Source organism: Calliphora vicina, chromosome 3 (assembly GCF_958450345.1).
Source record: "Calliphora vicina chromosome 3, idCalVici1.1, whole genome shotgun sequence".
Taxonomy (NCBI): domain Eukaryota; kingdom Metazoa; phylum Arthropoda; class Insecta; order Diptera; family Calliphoridae; genus Calliphora; species Calliphora vicina.
In genome coordinates, this window is record NC_088782.1 from 98,025,707 (window position 1) to 98,040,493 (window position 14,787).

General features: G+C 31.7%; 1 protein-coding gene across 2 annotated transcripts in view; it reads left to right on the top strand.

Moving 5' to 3' along the window:
- Positions 1-14,787, top strand: part of shd (shade) — a 67,156-nt gene that overhangs the window by 29,571 nt on the left and 22,798 nt on the right. The window lies entirely within an intron of this gene.

The following is a 14,787-nucleotide window of genomic DNA, read 5'->3' on the forward strand; positions in this document are numbered from 1 at the left end:
CCTAAATTTTCCACCAGTGAAATAGCTATCTTAGAGTTTATCAGTATTAACGGGTGAGTTTTGCCTTATTTTATATAATAAACCTTCATGCTGTAAAGCTTGGGAAATATCGATGAAGAGAGCATATTACCGTAATTTGATAAATAATTATTAAAATTAGACTTACTACCTGTGTATAGAAACAGATCGTATAACCCGAACGAACAAACCACATGTTCTTGTTCGATAAACGAGCTGTTAGTTAGATCTTTGAGCGAAGATCTCGAATTTAGGTGAATGTATAGTGTCTCCTTTCAAAGTTTATATCCAATAAATCCATTAACTTCTCAAGTGCGTTCCAGCATACGGTAGATTATATACAATCTCCGCATTATTATGACATGTTAAACAGCCAATAGTGCCGAATCGAAGCACTGATCATTATCATCACATCAAGGGTCAGAATTCGCTGAAAAGTTCCAATTATCTTTATCATTGCATTCTTTCCGTTCAAATATTGTTAAATTTCTTCAAGAACTTATAGCTTGGAAGAACACCACAAACGTAATCGATATCTTCAACATACTTTAGACTAGTTAGTCTCAACTTTTATCTACAAAATTGCATACAAAGGATTAAATGAGATCCTACTCCTCAATAAAGATTCAAGCACCAACTTTGGATTGCTATTTTTCTCTGCTAATAGTGAATGCTATTTTGCTATTTTGGATGCCATTATCGAGATTTTGCAAAACTGATGCTGTAAAACACTATTTCAGTCTGACTAATGATTTGAGGTCCCAAAAAGCAGATCCTCAGTAGGACTAAAATTACAATGTAGAGTCCGATAAAACATGATCCCCCCTTCCGTATTAAGACAACTAGAGATGATACTGAAAGTTAGTTCGATCTTAAGAGCGTGAGTGTCGAACTCACAATTCACTTTCATTACACAGGTCAACAGCAAAAAAAGGCTTCACTAACCACTATATAGATTTGATGCATCATGGTTACCTAATTACAAAAATGGTTTAAATTCTATGGACAGATTTTTAAAAAAAAATTTTTTTCTAAAATTGTGAATTTTTTTAAATGTTTCTCCACATAATTAATGATTACTCAAAAAGGGTTAGGCTGATATTATTATTTTTTTCACATAACCTTTAATCTGTTTATATATTGCGTTTCAATCGGCTCAGTAGTTTCGGAGTTATAATAACAAAATGAAGCAAAAAATATATTTTTTAAGTGAAAATAGCTAATTTTTTTGTTTTAAAAAATTTATGAAAAATTGAAAACGGCAGTACTTGTTCACGTTTATTACTTTGTCGCAAAGCCACATATAATAGCAACAAAATGAGATATCGAAAATAAAAATCGAATGATTATTTTCGAATTTATTCACGATTAGGTGAATTTGCTTATTTTCACAAAATTTAACTTTTTTGTTTGATATACATAAAATTGAGTAGTTAATATTCTGCTTTCGAATGATTGAATTTTGAAAACATTTTCCTGTTGCTATGTACAAATTTTCACATATACATTGCGTTTCAATCGGCTCAATAGTTTCGAAGTTATGATAACAAATTGAAGCAAAAAATATATTTTTTACGTGAAAATTGCAAATTTTTGTGTTTTAAAAAAATCATGAAAAATCGAAAACGGTAGAAATTGTTTAGATTTATTGCTTTATCGCAAAGCCATATGTAATAGCAACAAAATGAGGTATCAAGAATTTATTCACAATTAAGTGAATTCGCTCATTTTCACAAAATTGTATGTGCTTACAAGCGTGTATTTTGAGTGGAAATACATTTGTTATGTTTTTGTTACAATAACAAAACACATGTAAAATGTAAGCAAATAAAATTTTGTGAAAATGAGCAAATTCACTTAAAACTTAAATAAATAAAAATCAATAGTCGTTCGTTGGTAATTGCATCAGTTGAGAACGGCCGGACCGATTTAGACAATTTTTTTTTAAAATCTTGGTCATAGTCTTAGGTTTTTACGTAATGAATTGGCCACGCCCACTTTTTCAATTTATCTAAAATCTTTTCGATGTATCTAAAATCGAAGAACTCCTGGACCGATTTGGCTATACATATTTTTTTAAATGTTCGCAAAAGTCCAAAAAAGTTTTTTCCGCCCAATAACACGCCCACTTATCAAATTCTGTAAATAAGTAACCAAAGGCATGGCATCTGGAAAATGGTTGATCGACCGCCATCTAAAACATTGACCAGATTTTTTGATATGTGCCGGAATGATAAATTTGGCTGAACGCTGCTATACTCCGAAATGCCAAGATATTATACTTGGAATCAATAGTCAAAGAAATTTCAACTGCGGAAACAAGGCATTCCAGTTCCAGGTTTCCCCCATTTATTTTCCAACGAAACATTATGTCCATCCGAGAAACGATGAGTATTTCTATTTGCGTTGCCCAAAAATCGATTTTTTATATAAAAACTCACAATATCTAAAATCGTTAATAACTTGGCCAATAAGCGTTTAATCAAGAAAAGGAGCTCGATCTGTGATCACTCATATTTCTGAACAAAAATCGATTATTTATATAAAAACTCACAATATGTACATTGATTTTGATCCATGTTTTTTCTCGGCGTGTAGAACTGCTAGGTATTTTTCAGGCTGAGAGGTTATTTATGGGTTCTAGTTCTTACAATTCACTTTAATATCTCATTGGCATCTGACTACTCTATGACAGGTCACATAACTAATCCATACGAACTTGTTCTCTTTCGTATATTATAATTCAAAGTAAGATTAAGTTTAAGTTTGCCATTCTGTTAAGGCATCTGTGACCATCAAATGATAGCAACTCCATTTTAGGGGAATTTAGATGATATAGTAAATGCTATATATGTTTAGTCATTTTAAAATATAGTTGAAACCGGAATATTTGATATCCTTGAAAAGAGATGTGTATTGTAGGGACATTGAGATCTTTATGGATATTACATGGACCAGACCTAGTTATTCTTAGAAGTCATGCCAGTTGTGTTTATAGTTTTTCGATCTAGAGACTGTTCGCCTTATACAGACGCTATATTGATTTTATAACTGCCTTTTTCAAGATAACATTGTAGTCCAAGTCTAGGGTGATAGTGAGCCAATAATCCAGTGCATTTGAACATACTTTTCTTCTAATTGTGCTGCTTTAGATTCAATATGGTGGACTCATGTTAGACTTCGGACGAGATAGATTCCAATGTTGCCTAAATAAGATGGGAGGAAAACTACCCTTGAATGATAGGGACACATTTGAAGACACTAAAGTTTATTTTCAATTTGTCCAGCCATTTATCCAACTCCTTGATGTGAGTCCGAAATTATTCATATATTATGGCGAGATTTTTATAAATGCTTACAAAAGCGAAGGTGGAGGTTTGATTCATTGCGATAGTGGATATTTATTTCTCATATAATATTTATTAAATAATCCTAGAATACTTGGATGGATTACACCAGCAGACATTTGTTGACATGAGGAGATCACATCTTTAGATCTTATACCTGAAAAGATCTGATTTTCAAGAAGCAACTTTTCAATATACCCAGTTGGTCCTGCTCTGTTTTATTTAATTTATACCATTATCAAATATCTATTCAATCTAATGTGCTACAATTTTCTCCACCACTTGCCAATTCGTGCGATTCTAGACAGATCATTTATATATTCAAGAATGTTTAAACATGGCATGTTGTTTTTGTTCCTGTTGCTGCTATAATTTAATATGTATGTAGTTAGAAAAAAAATAGAAAGAAAAAAAAACATAACAACCACTAAAAAAATAGCGAAAAGAATAAAAACAATTTCTAATATTTTTCTAAGTTTCTGGTATAAAACCAACAAATCAATGGCAGCTAAATTCTGTGTGTTCTTCTCAAGAAATTCGCAACTAACCGGCAGACTAGGAACAAGCCTAGTGTAGTGAAAAAAGTTAAGTAAAAAAAAAATAAATAATAATTTTGTTTTTAAAGTAATTCTTGTAAAACGTACAATGAACCAACCGACAAACTCCTTAGTACAGTCCAAATGGTTAGAACGTGATTAGTTAGCTGATGGTATTTTTTTTTTTTTTTTAATTCCGCTGCCAGTTTGTTTTTTAGCCAGCAGCCGCCTAAGGCCAATTTAAGCTGAGGTGATGTTATTTTTTTTCCTATTTCACAAAGAGGCATTAGAAAGATCATAGAAAAGAAAAAGTCTTATTTAGAATGGTAGCTATTTGGTTGGTTGTATAGCGGCTTCAAACCATGTATTATACAAAAAAAATAAAATTAAAACGTAGAAAAAGTGACATAATCGTTGAGTTGTGGAAGAAAGAAATTAAATTTAAAAAAAAAACAAACTAGTTGTTTACATTTTGTAAACAAAGTGACCAGATGTCTAAGAGCTCATCAACTGAAGTAAATTTTGCACTTATTTAATGCAAAATAAAACACATTTTCATAAACATTTTCAATTAATTATAGATTTTTATTTTTATTTAATGATTATTTGATGATTACGTGCCTCTTATCAGCTAAAACAGTGAATCAAATGTGCCTATAGGTCATTATCATTAGACACTATTTTACCATTTCATTTCTCATGTGTTGCTATAAAAATGAAAAAAATAAATAAATTTGTAGTTAATCTGATGGTGCCAAGGTCAAGGCCATGCTGCTGTTTGCAACAAAGTTGCTTCAGCAAATTTAAAATTAAATGAGAAAATATGTTTTAATAATGAGTAATTATAATATGTATTAGAATGTCTTATGTTTTGAAGGGGTAGATTAGTGTAAAATTATGAATGTAAAATGTTTATAAACGAAGTTCTCCGAGCAACCATATTCGGAACATTAAACTTCCATTGTACGATCTATAAGAATAAAAATACTCTCTATTTAAAACCCTGGTAATATCTTGCAATTACTCAATAATTTACTTTTCAATGACTACAACATACCGGCTCTTAACTGAAAGGTCAATACTGCTCCTGTCAACTGGCATCTGTCAGTTGACTCCTGTCAAAATTTGCACAAGCTGCGTCATTTAGTTTGTGTTTGACAGCCATTGATAGCAGACTACCTCGTGACTTGAGGAGAAATTCGAAAAAAGTGAATTTCGTTTTATTTTTTGTGGAAAAAAATCCATCACTCCAATAAAGGTTAAGCTTTATAAATACTATGGGAACTCTGCACCATCAATTTCAATGGTAAAAACAGTAGATTACTGAACTACGTTGTGGCCGTACTTTCTGGACGTCCACAACGTAGTTCAGTAATCACAGCCTGTGACTCACAGGTATCTCACATAGCTCAGTGGTTTCAATATTGAATGATTACTTGGATACGAGAAAGCTCTCCACAAGATGGCTGCCGGATTTAGCCCTGAAAGAATATTTATATTTCCAAACCTGATGAAATGACACGGCGGAAAGAGATTTGTGTTGGCCAATCGGAGATTGAAAGTACGAGATATTCTGCAAGTCACGGGCATCTCACATGCTCAGTGGTTTTAATATTGAATGATCACTTGGATATGAGAAAGCTTTCCACAAGATGACAGCAGGATTTAGCCCGGAGTGACTATTTCACTTTCCAAACCTGATGAAATGTCAAGGCGGAAAGAGATTTGTGTTGGCCGATCAGAGATTGAAAGTGCGAGAGATTCTTGAAGTCACAGGCATCTCACATAGCTCAGTGGTTTCAATATTGAATGATCACTTGGATATGAGAAAGCTTTCCACAAGATGGCTGCAGGATTTAGCCCGGAGTGACTATTTCTCTTTCCAAACCTGAAAAAATGTCTCGGCGGAAAGAGATTTGACTCCAACGATGAAATCATCTCACAAAAAAATATCTATTTTGATGATCTCGACAAATCTTATTTTTTGGATGGGATTAAAAAAATTGAAGAAACGTTGAGTAAAGTGCATAGAGCTCAAAAAATAAAATAATTTTATATGCGAATACCTGAGTTTCATTCAAAAAGGCACGAGCTTTTTGACCCACCCTCGTATATGCAAAAACAAAATCAATGAAACTCAATACAAGGCCCACTGTTCCTTATTATCAAATTTATGATCACATTATTCCAGCTTTCCTTGTTCTATAAGAATATCAATGTAAATTGATACGATAGATAATGCCAATTGACAGATTCAACAAAGTTTAAAAAAACTTGTCAAAAGGTCAAAGGGAATCCCGCAATTCCTAAAAATTGGAGGGAAAATCCCAAAAATGATATTTTTTACAATTTTTACAAAAGCTGCTTTCCGTTTTCTAATCCCAGCTTTGGAATTTTAGAACATATGGCCCAAAGTTGAAAATGATAAACAAAAAAATAGGTCACATTCCGAAGGGTGTAGGGGCGACATCTTCGAAAAATGGGACATGTTTTTTATACCAAAATGTTATCCGTAAAAATACCTTATAGAAAAATATAAAATTGTTATATGTTCTTAAAGAAAATATATTTTTAATAAAAAAAGAGTTAAGTCGCCTTTTCGGCCAAAAAACAGAAAAAATTAATTATTTTTTGAATATATAAATGGAAAATTGTTTATTTTTGGATCCATAATTGATATTACTCTGAAATATTTTGTATGGACCGAGTCCATTCGGTCCAAAATTACGACCTATATTTTTAAAAAAGCAGACCAAGGTTTCGCAAAATTTTAAAATTTAAATTTTTAAATGGCTATAACTCGGAAATTATAAGAGATAGGGTTACAAATTTCCCTGGAATTTTGCCAATTTTTCACTACCCGATTTCCGGGATTTTTAGTCGGGATTCCCGGGAATTAAAAACTGACGAAACTGCAAAGAAAACAATCTAGAACTCAATTTTTTTTTTAAAAAAATTGGAAAAAAGTTTTTTTTACAGTTTTTCGTTCATATCTCGGCAATAATAGACTGATTATTATTATTATTATTTATTTATTTGGGGTTTTTCGAATGAACATTTAAAAAAGCATGTGGAAAACTGTACGATCTAGAAATATAGATGCCAAAATGGACCGATGCGAATTATTCCAGAAAACACTAGTAGAACAGAGGCCCCTACTTTTGATGGCGGCACACCATTTGGTATTTTCAAGTATAGAATTGATTTTGGCCATTTTGGGAACAATGACAGCTTTATAATGGGTGTGTTTTGCAGATGTTGTATTATAAAAATTCACCTTTGAATCCAATAATTTGGAAATTTTCGAGATCAACATAAATTTTATCTCTTAACTATTCAGTTAAATGTATTGAATTCATTCCTTTTACTAAAAGGCTTAAAACATTTTTTTTCAATTTATTTTGAAAATGATTAAAAGCTAAATAAAACTGAATGAATAAAAAATATTTAACTCAATTTTTAGTTTAATCATTCAAAGTTTGAACAAATTCTGTTACTAATTAACTTCAAAATTAATTCAATTAGATATTGGGAATGGATTTATGAAATGAAAGGCTGACATTTTTTAATTACGGATTAAGATTTTAGTGAATTAAGCTCAAATTTAATTTATTAATACGAAGCTCTATATATAATGATTATAACACTAAATTTTTATATGAATTTTTTGTTATAATATTTATAGTTTACAGTATTATTATATATTTCGGGAATAGTCGGCTACCCGGGAATGTAGAGAAAAATTTTACCGATTCCCGGGAATCAAAAAAGGTCGGGAAATTAAAAACCCTAGCTGTGTAGCACATATCACTGATATCAAGTCCATATAATTCTGCAAAAACAAACAGTATTTCAATAAGGCACGATATCGATACAATGGCGTATTTATTTGTAGCTGATCTTCAATAATTTCCAAGCATTGCACGATCGTGAACCTCACCATGGTAAACATGTAAACCTTGACTGAAGTATCACAAATGAATTTAAGATAGCATTTCTTATGTCCCTGTTGAAAATCTCTTTATTACAGTACTAACATTCACTGCGGATACCAAAAATTTGGATCCCATTTGAAGGTTTGCTAGCAGAAAATAATATTGTTTTTGAACATTTTCTAAGGCAACAAATACATATAATCGCTTTCAATCTGGCCACTTTAATTTAAGAAAATATTTAATTTAGTATAGTACGCAAAATAAGCCTGTTTTAAAATATTTTTTTTTGTATTCCTCTTAATCAAGATGGTATTTAAAACCATAAGAAGAGGTATATTTTTAGACAAAAAATTAAAAATATTCATACATATGGATGGACAATTTTTTTTATTTTTATTGTATTGGGTTAATGACTTTTTAGACACAAACTTACTTAAACGATTACACAGTACAACATTTTTCAGTTCATTGCTTTGGGACTCAATTCTGACAATTGCACGTGAAAGTAGCCCCTAAAATAAGAACTTCTGCATCATTAGTTTTGTCAAGTTGGCTGCCGTAATAATTTAATGACCATACGAATTTTTTTTCCTCAAGGTGGATTTTTATCACTTTTTCTATATTTTAGCACGGTTATATCTCGTATACCGTACGGACTATCTCTTTTGTGGCTGAAGGAAAGTTGTAGATATTGAATAGTAGAAAAAAAAGTACGGAACATACCTACCCGAAAAAGATGCACCGAGTGCCTTAAAATCGCAAAAATACCCATTTTTAACAAAAAATACCAATTTTTCACCTTTTTTGCTCAATAACCGGATTACAAGTCCAATTATGGACCGATCACCATGAAATTAGGTCGCATGATTTGTGTCTATATGGAAGTTATTTATCATGAATTTTGTATGTATACCATCATTTTTAACAGATTTATGCACTTTAAAGTGATTTCCGGAAGCGGGTCTTATATGGGAGCTATGAATAATTATGGACCGATCATAATAAAAATTTTTGACATGAATTTTGTATATACAAAACTTATTTGGAGCGAAATTTGTGTAGATACATATATAAATTAAACATTTATGACCGATAAAGTCCAATTTCGGGAGGACATTTGTATGGAGGCTAGGTGAAATAATGAACCGATTTCAGCCAATTTCAACAGGCTTCTTCCTTGGGCCGAACAAATTATATGTACCATATTTTTTTATGATCGGTCCATAATTAGTCATTGCTCCCATATAAGACACGCTTCCGAAAATCACTTTAAAGTGCATAAATCTGTTAAAAATTATGGTATACATACAAAATTCATGATAAATAACTTTCATATAGAAACAAATCACACGACCTAATTTCATGGTGATCGGTCCATAATTGGATTTGTAATCCAGTTATTGAGCAAAAAAGGTGAAAAATTGTTAAAAAAAAATTAAAAAATGGGCATTTTTGCGATTTTTAAGGCACTGGATGCACCTTTTTCGGGTAGGTATGTTCCGTACTTTTTTTCTACTATTCAATATCTACAACTTTCCTTCAGCCACAAAAGAGATATTCCGTACGGTATACGAGATATAACCGTGCTAAAATATAGAAAAAGTGATAAAAATCCTCCTTGAGGAAAAAAAATTCGTATGGAAATTAAATTTTTACGGCAGCCAACTAGACAAAACTAATGATGCAGAAGTTCTTATTTTTGGGGCTACTTTCACGTGCAATTGTCAGAATTGAGTCCCAAAATCATGTGTTGTACTGTGTTATTCAAATAAAATCAAAAAAAAAAAAAAACACAATAAAATATAAAGTAATGAAAATATTTGTCATATGGCGCTTGTGTGTCTTTCACAAAGTATTATGAAAAAAAACAGAAACATAATTTAAATAAATCAGTCTCGTATATTGTTAACAAAAAAAATATAAAATAGTGGTCGTTGTGCGAGTATTTGGTATAATTTTCTAATTTTCTATTGTACAATATTCATAATTATCGGTCAATAAAAAAAATGCTAATCACTGTTAATACTCTTATTATTATTTCAATAATAATATTCAATAAGTTTGACTATGACCAGGCAGAAATTCACAAAAAGTTCACATGAAACTTCTAATCAAATATCAAAGTATGAAATTGAAAAGAAGAAAACAACAACAAATTATAACAAAAATAAGTAAAATAAAACAAGAAATAGAAACTGAAAATATTTAATATATTTCTATAGATAACAATTTAACACATGGTAACACTTATCGAAAATTCAGACACGATCAGTCACTGTATTTCTTTTTTTTTTAATTTATTCGTACTTAAGTACATATGTACATAATTTTTCAATTTAATTATTTATCTGTTTAAAATTATTCATATCTTTACAACTTAATGATTCTTGAGCTTAAACGTTTCAGTCTGAAAGATTAGGATCATTGTGTTAAATGACGTAATCTTGTTAATGTGGTTTAAACGAGACAAAAGGGCGCGTATTTTTATTACACTGCTGTATAAAAGTTATGTCATGGTAATGCTACAAACATATGTATTAATGGTAACATGAATCTAGAACCAGTTTTGAAGTTGCTTAGATACAAAATTATTTTTAGAATAATATTTAAATAGAGGACGTGCTTCGTTTTTTCAAATTGACTACTTTAGCTTAGTGTGATCTTCTAAGTAACTGATCTGAAAATATGTTTATGATAGTAAAGGTAGATAAAAATTGTTTATTTGATGAAATAAACAGTTGTGGGAACAAACATCATGGAATAAGATAATCATGACCTTCATTGTACCCTGATCACTTTTATTTAAAGTAAAGGGGAATATCGCTTTTTATTAACATCGACTTTAGTTAATTTTTACTTATAACTTATAAATTCTTATATATAAAACTTTTTCAATTATCTATTGGATGTAAGACTTAAAAATGCGCGAGTTTTTCAAATGTTTAACTTTTATTTTGAAACATTTGTAGAATATAAATTTTTAACGTCTGGCCATTGTTAGCTATGAACTTTTCCCATCTATCTGGCTACATATGGATTCCGAGCGAGAAGAACTACTCATCTTTTGAGGCCAAAAACGAATCAAGCCAATATCGGATACTCTGTTCCAAAGTGAAGCGTATCCCAAAGACAGCGTTCTGCATCGATCGAAACAATAGGGCACGATCTGGACTATAAAGCGGTTGAAGTAAAACTTCCCAACCACTTTATTATAAATACTTTTTAACAGGTGGTGCAACATGTGGCCGATCGTTGTCATTATGGAATATTACGGTTTCATGTATGGCCGCTTATTCTAGGCTTTTGTAATAACAATCACTTCAAACAAATATGTTGCTTTCGATACAAGTTCCCTGTGATGGTCTAGTCAGATTTCAGCAGCTCATAATAGATAGGATCCTTTTGCTCTCCCAAATACAGAGAATTACCTTAGCGCCATGGATATTTGGCTTTGGTGTCGCTTCGACTAGTTGACTGGGCTTCGCTTACGCTTTGGGTTATCGTAATGCTTCTCTTTTCCATCGCAAGTAATGATTCGGTGCAAATATGATTTTCTTTTATATAAATTGCTGATTACGTAGCTCCCAATGATTTTGCAAGCTCTTATTGAGTTTGACAACAATCTACATTGAGTAATGCCTCCAATTCTTGGTCTTCAAACTTTTTTGACTGGCCTGGGCGATATTTCGCATATCTCGCACAAACCATCTCTCGCACTTCGAAACCGATGGAACACATTCTCCATAAGCTTTGGTGAGCAATCGGTGTGCTTCAGCGGCACTTTTTTTCAAATTAAAGAAGTAAAGCAAAACTTCCAGCATTTGACGATTCGTTGGTACAAAATTCGATATTTTCGAAGCAAAAAGAACTTTGTTGTTTACACAATAATATTCAATAACTAAGTGAGAATAAATGACAGATATGTATTCTTCAAAATGACGTTTAAGTTATTAAAAACAAAAAATAAAGTTCAAAATATACGCCATATATTTTAAATCTCGCATTTTTAAGTCATACATCCAATAATTTTAAATTATGAAAAATTCTCAAGGTGTAAATTTGGATATGCATAATAAATACAGCTGTATTTAGTACTCATTTAGCCTTGTGCTTTTGTAAAATTATTGAGATTTTTCGAATAAAGTTATTCATTCGGTTATTAATCCAGAACTAAAAACGTCAACAGACAATCTGAAATATTTAATTCTTTAGCACTCAATCGTCCAACTTCGGTTAGTTTGTAAGAGCAGAGCTTCGAATTACATTATTAATTAAATTTGAGCTTAATTCACTAAAATCTTAATTCAGAATTAAAAAGTGTCAACAATTCATTCTAAAAATCCATTCCCAAAAAAAAACTAACTCTTTAGCTTCATGCATAGGCTTTTATTAATTTTTTTTTTCTTTATTGAATATTTCTTATTAGAAATTTACAAATAAGTATTCAAATCTTAACCTAAACTAAAACTAAAGTTGTTATTGCCGCTGCAATATCCAACATGAGTGCTCGTTAAATGATTATCTGGCCAGATCCAGTGTTTCAAATCGCCTCAGTCGTCTATGACCCTCAAATGACAGCAACTCCCTGGCGATGGGGTTTGGATGATCCATTAGTTTTGAAATGTATTTTAGACTGGAGAGTTTGATCTCCTCGCGTATTATGGGGACATTGAGATCCCTGTGGATATTACTATTGCGAATGTACCATGGGGCACCTGTTATTGTCCTTAACAGTGCTGACTGCTTTCTTTGCAATTTTTCAACGTTAGATGAGGAGGAGCTGAATGCCGTATAGCCATATCGGTTTTATAATTGTTTTGTACAAAAGCACTTTGTATTCTAGAGCAGACCGTGGGCCAATTAACCAATACAGTTGGACTGACTTTAATTTTATTTGCGTAACCTTGGCTTCAATATGGTGGGACCATGTTAAACGGCGATCAAGATGGATACCGAGATATCGCACATGGCTCTGTTCTGGGATTTTGATATTATTTATCTGTATGGAAGGGCAACTTTCTCGTCTTAAAGTAAATGTAACGTGAATACATTTTGTTGCATTGACCTTAATTTTCCATTTGTCCAGCCATTTTTCCAAATCGCCGATGTGAGACTGGAGTTGTTCAGAAGCTATTACGGGGTTTTCATGTGTACTTAAAATATTTGAATAGAATTCATTTATTGTTGAATCAATCCATAATGGAATTAATTCATAACAGAATTCATTCAACCTTGATGATAACGAATAAGTTCGGGCTGATATTTAAATTGATTTTGAAAATTAATTCTTTCGAATTTTTGGTTAAGAATAACTGGTGCACCATGGTGATAAGTTGATATTGAGTTTTATGCAAAGATACAAATTTTTCAAATTGAAATTGAATGTTTATTTATGAATATTTTGTAGTGGAATTTTACAGTTATATAGATTTTTCTATTAAAAATGGATAAATAAAAACAAATTTTGACACATATTATATTTATTGTCACTGCAATAAAGGAATGGGGAAAATCGGGAAATATTTCGATCCGCTGTTATTTTTTTAAATCGCAACACAAACGAAGAAATATGATGGTTTTAAAAATTAAACATACCCGAGGTGTCCTACTTTGGCAACCCTTGGCCGAGAGCCCCTGGTGGGCCCAAATTCAAAACTTAAGCTCGACAATACTTCATCTTTACGCATGTGAAATTTCATCCAAACCGCACTAACCGTTTAGAATTTCCAGATTTATTTCCCTCTTTTTTCTATGCCACTGTGTAGCGTTGCTCACGATTTATGATCTAAACGAGTCAGCATTAAGTCCATAAACCCTAGATTAAATCCATAAACAGAAATATATTCCCTTTTTGGCTGTCGAGTAGTGTAATTTTTATTTGATTTAAATATTTCCAAATTACTTCATTATAGGCTCAAGTATATATTAACTAGGCACTAATTTGGCGATCTAAAAAGAACATAAAGGTGAAATAAAATATTATAAGAAGGTGAAATAAAATATTATATTATATAAAGAAAGAGACTTTCTTACTATAACATCGTGGAATCATAGAGCCAGTTGTATAGCTTGGGTTCCTATGATACACTGTCTTGTAATAATTGATACCTCTATCTGCTCGCAATGGAATCGGAAATGGGATCCTGCATTTCGAGCTCAAACAGTTTATATTGGACAATCTCAAAAGGATTGCCAGGAAAAGTGTAAATTTCCTCATTATAAAGTAATTTTATTTGCTATATAGTTACTCAGACCTCGCTCTCTCATTCATGCATTTAACCTAGCTTCCGGAAAGAGAGCCGCTATTTCATTAATAACCGATAATACCTTAGCCAGTTACCACAAGATTGAAAGCAGACATTTTTGCCTGAAAAATAGTAAAAAAGTCAGCTAGCTTAAAAGTTGATTGTATACCATTTACTTCACTAAAGAATTAAGCGGACTATATTATAGGTGTCATTAGGGCATATACAGATGGCTCCAAAAAGGTTGCCATCTACATGAGGATGAGCCCTCTCATCCACAAAGGGTGCATAATTACATATCAAAATATTACAACATCATGGAGTGTCCAGAGTTCTTAGCAGACCATCAACCTCCAGCATTTAGCCAAATGTATTGCCAAATCCATTGGCATCCATTTTAAGATGGAAAAAAATATTTTCGATTGCCTTCCTGTTATTAAAATGGCCAAAAAGCCTACGAACTACCGAAAAGTGGAAATTCGTCAGTATTCGTAAGTAAGATATAACGTCCTTCCTCATTACTCTCACTAAAATAGACTGCGCCTGAACTAGATGTTTAATAAAACGATTTCTGTCGGATGTGTGACCCCAGACAAAGAATATTACATCTGAATACAGGGCCGATGACACCAAGGAGTAGAGCGTTGAATATTTCTAATTTCATTCACATATAATTTTTATTGATCGATTATTTTCGATCAAATGT